Source organism: Chaetura pelagica, unplaced genomic scaffold (assembly GCF_000747805.2).
Source record: "Chaetura pelagica isolate M959 unplaced genomic scaffold, ChaPel_1.0 scaffold7, whole genome shotgun sequence".
NCBI lineage: Eukaryota > Metazoa > Chordata > Aves > Apodiformes > Apodidae > Chaetura > Chaetura pelagica.
The window spans coordinates 3,401,641-3,414,607 of record NW_009953920.1 but is presented as its reverse complement, the minus strand read 5'-3'; positions in this window follow the sequence as shown (position 1 = coordinate 3,414,607).

The following is a 12,967-nucleotide window of genomic DNA, read 5'->3' as shown; positions in this document are numbered from 1 at the left end:
AAAGAAATGAAGTGGAAGTAATATTTGCAACACTATGTGAACTGTGTTTCGCAATCAGAAATGGAAGTCTGAACAGTTATCGTCACTTACGAGTTTGAAGTCACCCTACTTTTCTTAGGTCTCTGGAAGAAGTGCTGAAATGACTAAGATTCACAGGTTACACTGGGAACAATTTGATCATACTATCTGTGTTATTTAGTTGGTAACATTTCTGATGCATGTGGACCTGTAAAGGTAGTCAGGATAATTAACTTGTGAAATTTAACCAGGCAAATGTTAAAGCTGATGGAATGCATAAATCTGACAGCATTGCTGTAATTGACTAGTCTTTCAAGAACAGATAAAAAATAAAAGCATTTATTTTTAGTGTTGTTTTTTTTTTAATTATTGATTTTTTTTTAAGTATATGAATACTTTTATATACACAGACTTGGGTTTGGCCAGATCTCTAGTAGAAAGCTGATAGAAGGCAATGGAAGGGAGAATCTACCCACTCTTTTACTCATGTATTTCATTTCCTTTTATTTTAGTTTGCAAGTATGCCTGCCACAGGAAATGTGAAGAAAAGGTAAGCAGATTTCTTACCTCCCTTCTTGCTTTTCATCCATGTGGATTTGAAGTTGAGACTACAAAAGCTGTATCAACTAACTGAGAATAAGAAGATCATTAAATCAGATGCCTGGCTATCAAAGAAAACTTTCTCTTTTTCTGGGTTATTGTTCTTGCCATTAATAAAACCCAGATTCTTATGTAGTCAAAACATCTGCGCCAGAAGTTGTTGGTTTGTTTTTTCCTCTTTTGCCCTGTCTTGTTTTGCCTCATTTTGGGAAGCACTTCATTACTGGTCCAGTTACTTTCTAACTTTGATCCTTTCTGTACAGATAGAAGAGGTGTCACAGACTTGCCATGTAACCTCCTTTTTTAAGTGAGGTAGAAGTGAGGCATTTGTAATCCTTTTAAAGTGGGATCAGATTATGCATTTTATATTGCTGCTGCTTGGAATGTTCCCTTAGGTCTCATTATATAGCTTATGCCACACTCATCTCTGGAAAATGGGAATCAAGTAGTAGTATCTTTCCGTAAGCTTTCTTTGTGAGCTACTGTTATAAAAAGTTGTTTACCATTAGTGTACATGATGCTCATAGGTTATACACAAGAGGCATTGCTTTTGCGTCCACTGTTACAGCTAAGACACATCTCGAAGGACACTTTGATCATCAACACTGGCTGTAATAGGGTAGCTGGCAAAATGCCCCAATGGTGCATTTTGCATCATTGCTGTGTCATACTGTATTGCTTTTACAGGGGTTATAATGAAGAGTGCATACTTGTAGGACCTGGTTGAATTCTATCTTGCAATATTGCATCTCAAAATGGAGCCACCCCAGCCTTAGATTGCAAGGATTTGCCTTATTGGCTTGATGGAAGAATTGAGTCTAAGTTATAAACATCAGCATGAGTAATCAAAATTTAGTGGAAACATAGAATGAAAGTGAGTACTATGTGTTTTGATGTTTATTAGCTCCATCCTGAAAGAAGTCCTGACTGTTTTGTATAATCAACCTGAAATGTCTTAAGCTTCATTAGAATTTGCTTTTATTACTTTGGTGTGACATTTCATAGTATATTATATTAATTACTTCTAAGAGGCTGCTTCCCTTGTCTTGTTCTGTCTTTCTGAGGGAAACACTTAAAATACCTCCCATATTTGAAGTATAAGAAAGCATTTCCATCTTCTCTGTAATGGGTATTAAGAAAAAAGATCACTCCCCTATTTTAACTCAAGTTTATTGTTTGAGTATTTCTATCATGTTGTCTTTAATACTTTCATTTGATTACCATCTGTCTTGCCCAGATGCTAGAGGCACACTGTAAGCAGTGAAACCTGTGGGCTGAGCAGCAACCTGTGCAGTTCGTGACAAAGCTCCTGTTGTCTCCTCCTAAAACTTTGATACTGTTTGCTGCGTTGGTGCTGTTTGTGACCACAGGAACTGTAATGCCTGCAGCTCTTTTCCCCATTGCTGAGATGTTGGAAGCAGACTGAAACCCTAAGAAATCACACCAACATATATGTTGGAGGTCCAAAATTCTGAGGTACAGCAGATCTGGTGCACAGCATGCTAATACTATCCGCCTTTGGGAGAGGAGAATGTCCCTGGAACTGCATCCCTGTTGCCCTCCCTGTCTTGTAATATTGCAAGATTTGTAAGACACTGCATATGTTCTCTTATAGGGATTATACAAAAATAATAGGCCTGCAATCCTGAAAGGGTAGCTTAGTTCCCTGAGGAATATGTACCTAAGTAAGGTTAGAGACTTCACACCTGTACAAAGAAAGTAGAAGTCAAATCTCTCAAAGATATATGCAACGGCCAAAATTAAGATGGTTTTTAAAAAAACTGTTCTTCAAAAAAGCTGCAAAATGAGACATGTTGAGCAAGGATACTATGTTTTTGCACTCATTTAGGATAAAATAGTTTCAACCTGCTTTACAAGTGTGTGGTTAAATACATTAACTCAAGAAACAGTAGTTAGCACTCCATTTACAGCTCACACTGGCAAACTAAACCACAATGCAGAGTGCTGGTGCAAAGTCTAGTAAAAATCTAGTTTTAGAATCTTGACTTCTGCTGAATGTTTTACCCCTGTTAGCTACACTTAAGTGCTGACTGAATTTCTTGTCCTTTGCTTCTGAACTCTTTTGGAGCAAATCCAGTGATCTGATTAAAGGAAAAGGCTTCATTTCTGGTTACTGGTTTACAATTATCAGGAGACTCTGACCCATTTTTGATTCTAGGAATCTGGTATTTAATTGGAATTTTGAAGTGGTTCTTATCCTTTTTTTATCCTTTTCCAGCATAATCTATGTCCCAAATGTCTTGATCTGGAGAGCTGGAGAACAACTTTCATGAAGTAGGTCAGAACTGTTGCTTTGCAAGATCAAATATTGCAGCATGGAAGAAAGGCAGATGATGAGGTGGAAAATAAATTTGTATATCTTGGGATAACTGCTTTCCTGGATTCTTGTGAAAGTTTTTTTTTTCCTTCAGTGACTTTGTTTGAAACAGCTTGCTTGCATTGTCTTGGGCAACAGTCATTTTATGTATATAAATATGCTAAATTTTAAAATCGCTCCTGAAGGTATGTAGCTTTCCATTTAAGGTGCTGATTTCAGACATTGTTTCATAAGACATAATCCCAAGTAGTCAGAAATAAATTGTGCAGGGGTCCAGGCTGTAGGAACATGTTAGATGTTCTTATAGACATTACAGTACTCAATTACAATTCTCAGTTATAGATATAACAGTTACTGATGTTTTTCTCCAAGGAATTCATGGAGAGTTTCTCAAGCTTCAGCTATGCATGTTGATGAGGTGTGAACAGGCTGAATTAGTGTTATTTCAGAAAATAACAAATACTGAAGTTGTGCTATTAATAAAATGGTGCTAAAATTTCTCTGTAGGAATTCGGGTATCAATTCAGAGAGCTCCTGGCTGTGTTCAGTGTGTCTTTTCCTGTAGCAACTTTACCACAGAACTAGGTGAGAGAAAAAATTGACTGTGTGAGGAAGCTTTTCTGATATGATTTGGTTTTGTGCTTGCTGTATGATGGCATTTTATGTGAATAAATCTTGGCATTTTATTGATAAAAATGACTGAAGCCCATTAATAGTTTTTCAGCTGTAGTTGTCTTTGCGATTTACAATGGGATTTTTCTTTATATTTCTTCCAAACTTCAAAACTGCTTTACATTAATCAAATAGGAGAGTTGTTTCCATAGGGTCAAATAATTTGTTGTTCTGAAGTGAAAGTATAAAAAATGTATATCTGCACTGAGTCTTAGTGCTGGTTTTACTGTCTCTGTTATATTTTATTTTTGGGACCACAGTCATACCTTTTAAATTAAAGTATTATAGTGGCTGCAAAGTCCTTTTTTCCAGTTTCTGCTGGTAAGTCTTCCTTTAAGAATGCCATTTTCAGTGTGCTCAAAAGTGCTTAATTTGTAGAGGAAAATTCAGTGGGTTTCAAGCATGCTTTAGAGCTGTTCTGTCTGGCATGCAGTGCTGAGGATACTTGGTATCTCCAAGACAAAAATCTGAACTAGATACTAAAACCACACAATTGGAGGTGTTCTATTAAAATAAAAATAAAAATGTATTGGTGTTATAGGTCTTTAATCCCAAATTAATATTCCAATAATGGTCCTTTTTGTTCTAGAGTTTGGATTTGCATTTTTAATTTTATCATGTTACAAGTTGTATCTTGGAGAGCACAGAGTTCCTTGAAGATATACTGGCCTCAATGTCCTTGAGTTTGCTTCCTTAGTGAATAAGGAAATCCTTGGTGAATTGATGATGTGAGTGCTTTGAGAGGTGGGTTGGAGAAGTGGGACAATAACCAACAGGCACGTCAAAAGAAAAAAAGTAAGCAGAGAGATTTATTGAATGTGTTTTCAAGATGTAACTCTAAAGCTATAGATTCAAATAAATAGATAAGTGTGTGTGCATGTAAAAAAAAGTTAAGAAAAAAGTGTGTGTGTCTGTAATAGACACATATTAAATAATATAATGAGCTTATCATTTGGGCTCCTGGCAGGACTTTATGCAACACTCACAAAGTCTCCTAACATCACTGAAAATTTATAGTATTTGGAGGATGTCAGTGGCATAATTTTCCTCCTTTTTTCACTCTTTTCCATCAATTTTGTAACATGATTAGTAGTGAACTAGAACAAACAGATTATTTAGCAAGTCATGTATGTATTTGATGAGGACTCCTCCACCTGCATGTCCTTTATGTCACATGTAACCTGTGGTCAGTATTTCTTGTTAAAACTGCAGCTTGGAAAAAAGTGATTAATTGCAGCCAAATGGTTAAATTGCTTTTGCAATAGCAATATGATAGTGTTTGAGATTTGGACTTTGAAATGCACCTTTGGTAATAAATGACTCATTCTTTGAACATGGTTCTTCTCTGAAAGATTACGTATTTCATGCAAAAAGGAAAATAAAAAGTAAGGAAGATAAAAATGAAAGATGCGTCTGGGAGTGAAAAAAGTATGTAAATGTAAGCACAGGATACCCTGTTGTGCAACAGTGGGAGGTACTGTTGTGTCTCTCTTACAGCAAGCGAGGACAGATTTTATTTCCTTAATGCCAGGTATCTTGTCATTTGTTGATATTTTTTCTTGTTTGAGTTAACATTTATCTCATATTGGTCAGTTACTCATTAACTGATGTGACTGGTGTTACAGTCATGTGAAGGAAAATTACTGGCAGATTCATTGGAGTCAGAATTCTTCATCAACATAATTATTTTAAATCTTTTTCCATCCATATGAGACTTTTTCAAACTGAGGCTCCAGTCAGGAAGTATCACACCAGGAAAATGTTTCCATATGAACAGTTTATGCAAGAAAAGGTAGTTTGTCTTTCAAGTATTTCCTTGGTTGTTTGTGAGTAGACTAATGTGTCTATATGCATATGTGTGTATACGCCGGGCACTGAAGAGGTATCTCTTTCTGAAAAGCAGGCAAGGCTATATTCTGGTAAGGCTTGTTAATACATGAATATGCAGAAGAAGTACAGGAGCTAAATGTGCCTTTGGTGTGTGGAACTGTGAAATATTAGACTAATACATTCCAGTATATTTCTTAGAAGAATAAAGATACTATTGAAAGTTGACAGATCAGGTGATTTCAAGTGTCTTTTTTTAAGATTAGCTGTAGCTTCCGTTGAGGAATCAGAGAAGCCTTTATGAAGTTTCTTTTGTTGGTACATGGTATATTTAACTTTCTAAACCAATGAATGGGACATTTATAGTCCATTTTTGATCTCTGCATTGGTACTGAATTTAGGTCCTGCAATCTTGCTTTTCAGCTCTGTACTTTTTCTCTAAATGCTGATTTTTTTAATATTTTTTTTTTGTAGCACATCTCAGACCTTTGCAAACCAGGAAAAAGAGTTGGAGCCGCTCACATATCCTCAACTTAGAGTGACTAGACTCATGATACCGTCCCTGTTATCTGTGAACACGTCAGCTCTTTTGCTTTTAGCCTGTGTCTAGATTAACAGTGGAAGAGTTTTCTGCAGCTGCTTATGAGAACTGAACTTGGGATACACAGAGATCTTGACTATTTTGCTTCATCTGGAAATCAATATGCTATTTGTGAAGTCAGAGGGGAAAAAGTCAGTGCCCCTTGGGTGTGTCTTAAATTGAGTTTTGTAGCTTGAAAACAGTGCAGCAAGGTCTTTGGCTCTGTGATTACCTTTTGAGGGCTCTGCAGTTTAGTGACAGCTCAACATAGTGATCAGTGGCACTGTGGAAGGGTGAAGGGATTTCTGTGTACACGAGAAAGATGTGCGTCTTTGGTAGTCCTAGATCAAGGACTAATATGAATGTTGATCTTTGTAAAAATAAAATTCGAAAGACACACAACCAGGAGAAAGTGGAGTCTATCTGTAAAGTCAGGTTGTTATATATAGCAACTGTAGGCATAGAGAAGAAAAAAATCAAGCAAGGATTACCTGGAATGTTTTCTCTCATCTTCTTACAGCTCTGAGTCTGAATTGCCAAAATAGAATGCCACAGATCTGCCAAAAAAGATCTGTAATTCCCTGCTGAAGTTCTTTTCCAGTGGATGTCCCCATTGCTCTTGTGTCAGGGTAAGGGGGATTTTTCTTAGGCAGTATGTCAGCTGTAGTTATTTAGGAGGTTACAGCAGAGTTGTGTTTTGGTTAGCTAAGGGAAAAGGAGATACTTGATTCCTCAAGGGTTTCTAACAGTGCAGGGAAGGCAGAGAGCAGAGAGAGATTTATGTTCTCAAGTGATGACAATTGTATTCCACAGTGGTGCCAATTATTAATTATGTGAGCATGTACTACTAGGTCGTCTTCTGATTTTCCACTGTGCCAGCCTGCAGACTCCTTTGAGGTTTCCATTAATTCTATCCTCCTAGTATAGGCAGTGAGAGAAAAGTAATTGTGAAATTTGAGTTTTTATCTACTTTATCTACTGTTGCTAATGGGAACACAAGTTGAGACTGTGCTAGGTACTAGGCTTTGATTCTGCCTGTTGCGAACTGCTCTGCCTGGTGGTTTGCCACTTTGGCTTGAGAAGAGAATTGGTGCTTGTAATTGAAAGTGGCATATGAAGTTTAACAGGCTGTGTCAGACAAGAGGTCACAGAGGCAGATGTTGTCTTTGCTTTCCACAATGGGAATATTATGATCAGCTTAGTTAACATCTTAATATCTTCTGTGTGTTTAGTATGGATGTTTGTTTGGATAGACTAGGGAATAATGGGTGGCAGTAATGAAGTGAGCTACAGAAATGCAGCTTATTAAGACCTTTGACTTGTAAGCCCACTGAGGAGTCTGAGGGTACTGCAGACAGACCTTGAGGGTTCATACCTGTCTTACTTTCTTTAGGGATAGTGTGGAGGTCATGAGGAGGCTGGGAGTTGAAAATCAATGTGCTACTTTTTTTTTTTTACAGGTACTTTGTGATGTAAGAAGCATTGAGAATCAGAGATACATCTTCACAAGCAGTTAGGGAAGCAAGTGCCATACCTTCCGTGCTAGTGGTTAGTTGTTGTTCCTGGAAGTTAAGACTGGAGTGGGTTGTCCTGGTGTAGGTCAAGTGTTTTTGTCTGTGCTGCCTGGAGGGCTGGTGTTTCTGCTTGCACTTGTAGCTTGCTCTGTGGCATGAACTGCATCTTCTTTTTATGATTCCAAGGATTAAAAATGACACATCAGGCTCCTGCTTATACCATGACTTGAGAGCTAGTAGAACAGCTCACCAACAGTTCCTGTGAGAAAATTGTAACTTTGTAGTCCAGATGTTGCCACACAGTTAGTTTCTGGCTTTGCTCTTCTGGCTGAGAGGTGAGTCTGTCCTGGAGAGCTGTAATTATGAAGGTGAAGGTGTTAAATTAAGCCATTTTTGCTGGGGTTAACATCAGGATACTTGTTAAAGTCAGCATGCATGATGACTGTTATTGAAGCTCAACTGACTGTAAATTGATGAACAGTCTTTCGACTGTATGTGTGAGGTCTGAGGGTTCCTGCTGTATTGGGATTGTAGGAAGAAGGTAACACTTGCTTTTCCCTAGATCACAATGTAATCCAAGTTAGTATGCTTTTTCCTGACTTTCTTTGTGTTTTTGTCTTTTGGGGTTTCTTTGGCGTGATGCATTCAGAACATGTTCTCTGTAGAATCATGCTAGAATCATAGAATGGTGTGAGTTGGAAGAGACCTTAAAGATCATCTAGTTCCATCCCCCCCTGCATGGGCAGGGACACCTCCCACTAGGTCAGGTTGCTCAGAGCTCCATCCAGCCTGGCCTTGAACATTTCCAGGGAGGAGGCACCCACAAGTTCCCCTGGCCAACCTGTTCCAGTGTCTCACCACCCTCACACTAAAGAATTTCCTCCTAATGTATAATCTAAGTCTCCCCACTTCCAGTTTTGAACTACTATCTCTCGTCCTCTTGCTACAAGCCCTTATAAAAAGTCCCTCCCCAGCTTTCCTGTAACCCCTTCAGGCACTGGAAGGCTGCTATAAGGTCTCCCTGGAGCCTTCTCTTCTCCAGGCTGAACAGCCTCTTTCAGCCTCGCCTCACAGGAGAGGTGTTCCAGCCCTCCGGTCATCTGAGACACTGACTTATCATTGAACTAATGATAATTCTTCAGGGAACAAAGAGAAAGTCAAGCAGCCAAGAGCAGCTGTAGACACTCAGGTTCTGCACCTGGTCTTATTGATGTCCAGTTTTGCTTGGATTTCACTGTATTTGGGGCAGCTCAGCCAGTAGGATTGGGTCATTACCAAGGAAAGATATTGTTTTCCTTATTTTTTATTATTTTTTATTCCAGGTGGTGACACCCTGCTTTTTTCTGAGCAACTACAAACCGGTAAGTATTTTTGGAATTATTGATATCGTTAGGTTATAGGTTAGGCTATTTCTGCAGCCTCCTATCATCTCTTGCTATTTCAGTGTTGTGCCATCACCTTTCCCCTGTGAGGGCTTGGTGAATCAAGGGTGTATTCCTGAAGTTGGTTACTTTTTCCTGTCTGTTTTATTGAACATTTTGCAAGGCTAAGGATTAACTGGGTGAAATATTTTCTGCTGTTCAGGATTCTTCATAAACTGGCTGACCTGCCTGTGATGCATCAACCATGTGCAGTTGTCCTTATTACATTACCTGCTTCTGTTCATGTGTTTTAAATAAAAAAATACATTTGTTGTTTTACCATGTTGATACCACATGTCAATTTGAAAGTACTATTTTTAGTTGATGGTGGAAGAGAGGAAGTTAACCCATGCTTGCTCAGTATAGTAAAATAAACCTTTTCTGGCATGAGTAACTGATTTTCCTTATTTTAGCTCCAAGGGTAACATGAATGATGCCTACAGGATAGGGTGTAAGTTACTTATTGAACTAGCACTCCCACCTCCTAGTGTCATTACTAGGACTAATGAGCCAACAGCTGATGCCCAAGTGGTAGCCAAGAACTCTATGTATTGTAGATGATGCAGCCACTTGGCAATTAGGAATCTTACATTTCTCTTCTGCCTTGCTGTGTTAATTTACCAATTTGCCAATAATTTTGCATGTTTTTGTGTCTTGATTTCCGTGCTGGAAAAATACAGATAATGATACTTACCTAATATGAATCACAAAAGTAAAAGGGTGCTAAATAAGTATTGGTTCTTGCTTTTCTTAATTGTTAGTCTTTTGAAGAAAGAAAAGCTGGCCCAGTAATTTTATAACTTAACCTAAGTCAGAGTATCCTCTATAGCATTACTGCTAAAATTATGCATTGAAAATAAATCCTTTATCTTGTCTGCAGCTCACAGCATTAGATGTGAACTAGGAGCCATGGTTGCTGGTTTTGTATTATGAACGCAACCTGAATATTGATTCTTACATGGAATATATGTCAATACAATTTGGACAAAATTTTAAACATACAGCAATCTGTGTAATATATTGCTGGTCATTACCATTTATAATTCTGGTTAAACTTGGTTTATGTGAACTTTGAACATGGGTCATTGCTGCTGATTTGGGCTCAAGTTACTTTGTGACCTGCTGACAGTTGAACAGTATGGATGGCAAAGTGGCCTAACTTCTGTTAGTTTACTAGCAGGGAAGTAGCCAGAGCTGTATTCATAGAATCATAGATCGTAGGACAGTTTGGGTTGGAAGGGACCTTAAAGATCATCTAGTTCCAACCCCCCTGCATGGGCAGGGATACCTCCCACTAGGTCAGTTGCTCAAAGCCTCATACAGCCTGGCCTCGAACACTTCCAGAGAGGGGGCATTCACAACTTCCCTGGGCAATCTGTTCCAGTGTCTCACCACCCTCACACTAAAGAATTTCTTCCTAACATCTAACCTAAATCTCTCCTCTTATAAAAAGTCCCTCCCCAGCTTTCCTGTATGCCCCCTTCAGAAACCAGAAGATTGCTATACGGTCTCCCCGGAGCCGTATCTTCTCTGGGCTGAAGAACCCCAACTCTCTCAGCCTGTCTTCACAGGAGAGAGAGGTGGTCCAGCCCTCTGCTGATCTTCATGGTCCTCCTCTGGACTCGCTCCAAGAGCTCCATGTTCTTGTATTGGGGATGTCAGACCTGGCCACTGTACTCCAGATGGGATCTCACCAGAGCAGAGTAGGGGGGCAGAATCGCCTCCCTTGGCCTTCTGGCCATACTTCTTTGGATGCAGGCCAGGACATGGTTTGCTTTCTGGCCTGCAAGCACACATAGCAGACCCATGTTGGGCTTCTCATTAACCAACACCCCGCAAGTCCTTCTCCTCAAGGCTGGTCTCAGTCCATTCTCCAACAATCTGTAATTGTTCTTGGGATTGCCCTGACCCAGGTGCAGAACCTTGCACTTGGCCTTATTGAACTTCATGCAGTTTGCATAGGCCCACCTGTCAAGCCTGTCTGGGTCCCTCTGGATGGCCTCCCTTCCCTCCAGTATGTTGACCTCACCACACAGCTTGGTGTCATCAGCAAACTTGCTGAGGGTAAGGTTAGTCCCATCGCGCATGTCACCAACGAAGTTGTTAAGCAGCACCAATCCCAGTACAAACCCCTGTGAGTGAGGCACAACACTTGTCACTGATATTTACTTGGACACTGAGTTTTTGAAAGCAACTCTTTGAGTGCAACTATCTAGTCAGTTCTTTATCTACCACGTGGTCCACCCATCAAGTTCTTGTCTCTCCCATTTAGAGACAAGAATGTCATGTGGGACTGTGTCAAATGCATTGCACAAGTCCAGGTGTATGACATCAGCTGCTCTTCCCTTATCCATCAACACTAACTGTCATAGAAGGCCACCAAATTAGGCATACATGATTTGCCCTTAGTGAAGCCATGCTGGCTGTTTCAAATCACGTCCTTCTTTTCCATGTACCTTAGCATAGTTTCCCGGAGGATCTGCGCCATGATGTTACCAGGCACAGAGGTGAGACTGGCCTATAGGTCACTGGGTCTTCATTTTTTTTTCCCCCTTTTTTTTAGAAATGAGGGTTATGTTTCCCCTTTCCCAGTCAGTGGGAAGTTCACCAGATTGCCATGACTTCTCAAATATGATGGGTAGTGGCTTTGCAACTTCATCTGCCAGTTCCCTTAGGAAGTGTCGGTACATCTCATCATGTCCCATGCAGTTGTGCACCTTCAGGTTGCTTATATGATCTCAAACCTGATCTTCCCCTTCTGTGGGTGGTTCTTCCTTCTCCCAGTCCCTGCCTTTATCTTCTACAAGTTGGGTGGTGTGGCTTGAGCACTTGCCTGTGGAGACTGAGGCAAAAAGTTATTGAATAGCTCAGCCTTCTCCATATCTTTGGTAACGAGGTCTCCTGTTTCCTTCTGGAGAGAGCCCACATCTTCCCTAGTCTTTCTTTTATCACCAACCTACCCATAAAAGCTTTTTGTGTTGCCCTTGATGTTCCTGGCCAGATTTCATAGAATCATTTAAGCTGGAAAAGACCTTCAAGATCATCAGGTCCAGCTGTCAGCCCTACAGCCCTGTGACCACTAAACCATCTCCCAAAGCACTGCGTCTACCCGTTTTTTGACTGCTTCCAGGGACACTGCCTCTATCACCTCCCTAGCCAGCCTGTTCCATTACCTCACCACTCTTTCTGTGAAGAATTTTTTCCGAATATCCAATCTGAACTTCCTCTGGCACAACTTGACCCCATTTCCTCTTGTTCCATTGCTAGTCACTATGGAGAAGAGGCCAACACCCACCTCACTACAATTTCCTTTCAGGTAGTTATAGAGTACAATGAGGTCTCCCCATATCCTTCTCTTTTCCAGGTTGAACAGCCCTAGCTCCCTCAGCCTCTCCTCCAGACCCCTCATCAGCTTAGTTGCCCTTCTCCGCACCCTCTCCAGCACCTCAATGTCCTTCCTGTACGGCACTACCCAAAACTGCACACAGTGCTCGAGGTGCAGCCTCACCAAGGCAGAGTACAGGAGCAGGATCACCTCCCTGGTCCTGCTGGTGACACTATTCCTGATGCAGGCCAGGATGGTGTTGGCCTTGGCCACCAGGGCACCCTGCTGGCTCATCTTTAGTCGGCTGTCAATCAAAACCTCCAGGTCCCTCTCTGCTGGGCAGCTCTCCAGCCACTCCTCCCCATTTCATTCTATCAGAGCTTTAGCTTTCCTACCCTGATCCCTGGCTGCTCACACAGTTTCTCTGTATTCCTCCCAGGCTGCCTGTCCTTGCTTCCACCCTCTGTAAGCTTCCTTTTTTGTGTCTGATTTTATCCAGAAGTTCCATGTTCATCCATTCAGGCCTCCTGGCATATTTGCCTGAGTTCATCTTTGTTGAGATGTAGTGCTCCTGAGATTGAAGGAGGTGAGCCTTGAATATTAACCAGATTTCTTGGGCTCTTTTCCTTACAGGGCTTTATCCCATGGTACTTTACCAGTCAGGTTCCTGAA